The following is a 6,317-nucleotide window of genomic DNA, read 5'->3' as shown; positions in this document are numbered from 1 at the left end:
TGATATTTTAAAATACCTCTTTCTCTGAGTCATGATTAGCCTGGTCTTTGCTTGACTCTCATAATATGGGGAAAGCCCCATGTCCAGTGAAATTAATTCTATCATGCAAATTATTTCTGCCTTAATTCCAACCATAGGACCCATGGCTACTGGAGGGAAATATAATTAATACATTATCAAGATTATAAAGCTGTATACTACGTCTGGATTGGGAGTGATATCTCTGCTCCAGTATTAAATCCAGGTAGGAATCAGAGGCCGTTACCGGGTTTGGTCTAAAATTTAATGCCATGTAACAAGACATTGCACAAGCAAACCAAAGGATGTGATGGTTTGCCTGAGTAAGGTTCCAAGATACTGTCCCCAAAGTGCTGTCTGTGGAAGCTCACAGACAATAGTACATCACTGTTATATACGAACCAGAGCAGATTCAGTATAATGTTATCTACAATTTTTATCAGATTCAGACTCCACATAAATCTCAATGAAGCCATCTGTGTTCATGGAATAGCTAAGAACTGGCAGACAGTGAGCCCATAGAGAAGAAGCTATTTATTGAATATACCTCTACAATTCCATTTCAGGTTACTAACACTGAAATGATCTTCTTATAAAAATAAATCATCAAACCAAGAGTGAGACAGGAAATAGAAGGAAGCAAAAAAAAAAAAAAAAAAAAAACAACCATGGTATTTCAGAATCTTTAAAAAGGAAGGAAGGAGCAGGACTTTGCAAATGAAGGAGTAAGGAGCTGGGCGGACTATCTCCCGAGAAAAACAACAATTAGTGCAAATTATAAGAAAACAACGATTAATCATTCATGTGCTCTGGAAATCATCCTAAACGCATACACAGCCAGTAGGGAGCCATTCACCACCACCCCCAAAATCTACTACATCTCACTAAAAAAGAGAAACTGTGGTATTTGAGCTGTGACTCAGTCCCTTATACCCATTCCCCAGCTCCCAGGAAGCTCAGCTCCAGGCATGTGCAGCCAAGAAGACAGGAGCTCCCTTTGTTCTACCAGCTCGCAGTTTGAAGCTCTGGATTCACCACAGGAGGACTAGGTTTCTGGCACTTTTTGTCTCCCCCTCTCACAAGCCTCATGTTGCAGAAGTTCTGTTCCAGGCAGATGAGGCCAGCAGGACTGGGTCTATATTCTCCACCCAGCTGCCACTCGAGGTGAAAGCTCGACCCCAGGCTCTGTTGGCAGAAAGTGAGGGGGCCTGACCCCCCCTGTCTCACTCACTCATAGGCTAGACATTCCACACTGAGAGGGGCAAGGTGAAAAGGAACAGCAGGGAAAAATAGCCAATTCAGCAATGATAGTTGGAAACTTTATTACCTCACTTCCAACAATAGGTGGAACAACCTGGTGGGAGATAAACAAAGAAAGATAAGACTTGATGAATTCTATACTCCAACCAGAACAGCTCTCCCTAGAACATTCTACTGCACAAGAGAACACACAGTCTTCTCAGGCACACACAGAATATTCTCCAGAGCAGACAATATACTCAGCCATTAAAAAAATCTCAATGTATTAAGAATAATTGAAAGAATAGAATGTATGTTTTTTGATCACATAGGAATGAAATCAGAAACCAGTAACTGAAGGAACTTAACCATGCTAAATAACCAACTGGCCAAAGAAGGAATTACAAGGGATACTAGAAAATATTTTGAGATGAAGAAAATGAAAAAAGTCAGCCAAATCAGTGTTCAGGGTGAAACTTATAGCAGTAAATGTCTATGTTTACAAAGAAGAAGGATCTCAGTGAGTAGCATCATGTTCCATCTTAAGAAACTACAAAAAGAAAAGCAAACCAAATGAAAAGACTGAAATTGGGCTAGTTCCTCACATCATATACAAAATTTAACTAAAAACTGACCATAAAGCTAAAATTCTAAAACTCTTAGAAGAAAACAAGGAGTCATCTTGGGCAAGGTAATGGTTTCTTTCTTTTTTTTTTTTATTTATTTATGATAGTCACAGAGAGAGAGAGAGAGAGAGAGAGAGAGAGAGAGGCAGAGACACAGGCAGAGGGAGAAGCAGGCTCCATGCACCAGGAGCCCGAGGTGGGATTCGATCCCAGGTCTCCAGGATCGCGCCCTGGGCCAAAGGCAGGCGCCAAACCGCTGCGCCACCCAGGGATCCCAAGGTAATGGTTTCTTAGATGTGCCACCAAATACCCAAGTGACAAAAGAAAAAAAATACAAAAATTAAACTATACTAAAATTTAAAACTTTCACACGGCAAATAAACAAGGGTTGGGGGAAATGTGGAGAAACTGAAATCTTCATATGCTGGTAGGAATGTAAACATGATATAGTCATTTTGGTGAACAGTTTAGCAGTTCCTCAAATGGTTAAACAGAGTTAGCCTAAGATCCAGCTATTCCACTCCTAGGTATTCCACTCCTAGGTATTTCCAAGAGAAATGAAAACATATGTTCACATAAAAACTTGAATATGAATATTCATAGCAGTATCATTCATACAAACCAAAAAGTGACCAACAGATGAATAGATAAATAAAACATGCTATATTCATATAATGGAATATTATTCAACCATAAGAGGAATAAAATACAGATACATGCTACAACATAGATAAGGCCTGAAAACATGCTAAATGAAAGACGCCAGTTACAAAAGACCAAGTATTGTATGATCCCATTTTTATGGGATTTTTATGGGATTTTTATGAAATCTCCAGAACAGACAAATCTAAAGAGACCAACACCATATTAGTGGTTTCTTAGAGCAGAGTGAGTCAGAAAAAGGGGAGAGATGGGAAGTGACTATTAATGGATATGGATTTCCTTTACAGGGGATGAAAATGTTCTAAAATTATATTATGATGATGGATGCACAACTATAGAAACATTCTAAAAAATATGGGCTTTTACAGTTTAAGTGGGTGAATTGTATCACTTATGCATTATATCTCAATAAAGTTGCTTAAATTTTGAAAAAAAAGAAAAATGTATAATTTTTTTTCTAAGTATAGTCAACATGCATTGTTATATTAGTGAAGGTGTAAAACTCAGTGATTCAACAAATCTACATTTTTTTAAGATTTATTTATTTATTCATGAGAGATATAGACTGAGAGAGAAAGAGAGGCAGAGACACAGGCAGAGGGAGAAGCAAGCTCCTTGCAGGGAGCCCGATAAAGACGCGATGCTGGATCCCGGGATCATGACCTGAGCCAAAGGCAGGTGCCCAACCGCTGAGCCACCCAGGCATCTCAACAAATCTTCATGTTAAACTTTGCTCACCAAACGTGTAGCTACCATTTCTCACCATACAATACTATCACAATACCATTGACTATATTCTCTATGTTGTACCTGTATTTCCATGACTTATTCATTCCATAACTGGAAGTGAGTATCTCCCACTTCTCTTCACCCATTTTGTCTGGACAAAGAAGATGTGGTAGATATATACAATGGAATATTATTCACTGATGAAAAGGGTAAGACCTTGCCATTTGTCACAATATGGATAGATCTAGAGGGTATATGCTAAATGGAATATGTCAGAGAAAGACCAATACCATATTATTTCACTTATATTTGAAATCTAAAAAATGGACAAATAAAAAAACAAAAAGCATAATCAAACCTATAAATACAGAGAGCATAGGACATATTTTTATTTACTAAATTTGTGTCTTTCTTAGCATTTATGTTTGCTAACTATGGCAACTTTAACCTAGTGGATGAAGCTAGTTAATGAAATATCCAGACAATCACTTGGCATTCGTAAAGGCTGGAGAATAAGAGAGAAGCTCCAAGAGATGAAGACTGGGACAGAAGGAGAAGATGGCTGGGGCAAAACCCGGAAGAGCCTATAGCAGTAGCAATTTAGAGGACTTGGTAGCTCCATTTTAAAGCCTTGTGTAAGGAAATTACTAAAGATACATATCTACTATGGATAGAACATGGGATGGTTTGATTTCTTGGCTGCATGTTTAAGCAATATAAGCAATATGAAGATTATTTCCTGGCTAACATGTGACCACTGGTAATAGTTACAAGAACCAGCACTTTCAGGGAATCCCAAATGATGACCCTTTTTTACTGGACCTCTCAAAAGTGTAAAGTCCTATATTCCCATTCCCAATGATCCTGAGACATCTCTAGAGCAGCTACCCTATGAAATCCTCTTCCATGAAAGAAAAATCGAACTCTCACTGCCAGCTGAAATCCTCAGAAACAAGAGAATGAAAAAGGAAAAGCTGTCAAAGTCCACACATACACAGGAATGAGTTGTCCCCAAGAACTTGAAAATAGAGTAGGTACCCTCAGAATTAAACTAGCAAAATCTACCCTAAATCAGTGTGATTTACCACTTGGGGGAGTGAGCGAAGAAATAATGTGTCACCGACACATTAGAAAACAGTCAAAAAATTCAATCAAAGGGATAGGAGTGTGACTTCCAGGAGGCAGACATGGGAGAGGCATCTAGAATGCAAATATAACGGAATTTGTCAAACATACACACCCACATAAATAATTTCAGAAGGCAAAGCTAGTGGTATCCATTAAAGCAATGTTGTAAAAGTACACATCTTGGTTAAGTATACAGAGGTATTAAAATTTGTTTGACTGGAAACTCTCCAGGAACTTTGTTAATAAGTTGAAAATGTACTGGTCAGACTGATCTAAGTACTCAGGTCATTGTAAATCAATAGTCTACATTCTGGCTTGTGTACATTAGGCTCTGTGGGCTTAGTTCAATGTGACTCCATCCCTGAGAGGCAGATCCACTCTCACCACATTACTAAACCAATCTGGTTAGTGTTTCACAATTAATGTTTCATAGTTTGGAACACTCAAAGCCATCTTCCAAGCTGTGGTGAATGGCCCAAGGAAAGCCTTTGGTGTCCTGTGGTCAGCCAGCCAAACTTCACAGGGCAATGCCTCAGGGCTCACTGCCTACTTCCTTTGAACAAAAATGCACAGAATCCCTAAGCCAAAAAACATTCCTTAAGTGATTTTACAGGCTTAAGTTTCCTACTTATTGCAGGCAAACACTCCAAGCCATAAATAAAGCATGGGGATGCTTTGATGGAAAAGCAAATGCCTCAAATAACAGATCACTGCTGACAAAGAGGTAACGTATCTCAGACAGTTTCTAAACTTCCAGCTCTTGATTTTCAGCCTTCATCTAACTTCCAAAGACTTACAGAAGCTTTATGCCTTGTATACAATCTGAAAAATTAAGTCCAAATCTACAAATAACTCAATTCATATAATACTACCAACAACTACCACTGAGCATTTGTAGAGTGACAGATATTCTGCTCCATTCCTTACATCTATGTCTTGCCCTGTTCTTATTGAAAGAATCAAGGACAGTCATCAGGGGTGTGTTTGGAGCATGCTAGCTCCAGTCTGCAATATCAATAAGGTCTGTACTGCTTGCCTCATGATTTCATCCTAAAAGGGTCCAGTTGTCTACTTTGAGAGCCAGAAACCTTGGGTTCCATGAGTACAGAAGGGGCTATAGAAAGTCATAGCTCACTCCCTCTCTTAAATTCTCATCCTTCTCTCATCAATAGCTCATCAAAACCATGACATGCAGATGAAAGAACCATGACTACCCCAGTTTGTCTCTATGGTGCGATTTTTTTTTTTGTATTTTATTTCAATCATTATTTCATAATTATACATGAGTAAAGATGGTTATATTTTTAAAAATCTACATACTTGTTACCCAGAAGTAATAAATGCTAACATTTTACATTTACTCTCATTGAAAAAAAATCACTAGAGTTATAGTAGAAGCTCACAATATATTGTTTCAAGTTTTCTTATATTTCTACATTCTTAAAATTTGTGTGTTAGTAAGTGATATACAAAATGATTTTTTGTGTTTATAAAAGTAGATAAATGATATTTATACCATATGTATGCTCTACAACTTGCTCTTTATCAATTTTTTAAAGATTTTATTTATTTATTCATGAGAGGCAGAGCCATAGGTAGAGGGAGAAGCAGGCTCCCCATGAGGAGCCTGATGTGGGACTTGATCCCAGGACCCCAGGATCACGACTTGAGCCAAAGGTAGACACTCAACCACTGAGCCACCCAGGTGCCCTATCACTCAATATTTTGGAGGGCTGTATCTAGGCTGAGCCATATAGATTAAGCTTATTAATCTCAAAAAATTTCAGTTATCTGAATATGTCGTTACTTATTTATCTTTTCATCAATTTGATTCTTGAGGGTATAGTTCAGGTGCTTTCAATCTTAGGTGATTTCAACAGAGCAGCCATGAAGATATACAAGATTCCCTGTAAT

Source organism: Canis aureus, chromosome 10 (assembly GCF_053574225.1).
Source record: "Canis aureus isolate CA01 chromosome 10, VMU_Caureus_v.1.0, whole genome shotgun sequence".
NCBI classification, from domain to species: domain Eukaryota; kingdom Metazoa; phylum Chordata; class Mammalia; order Carnivora; family Canidae; genus Canis; species Canis aureus.
Note: the sequence above shows the minus strand (reverse complement) of the source record.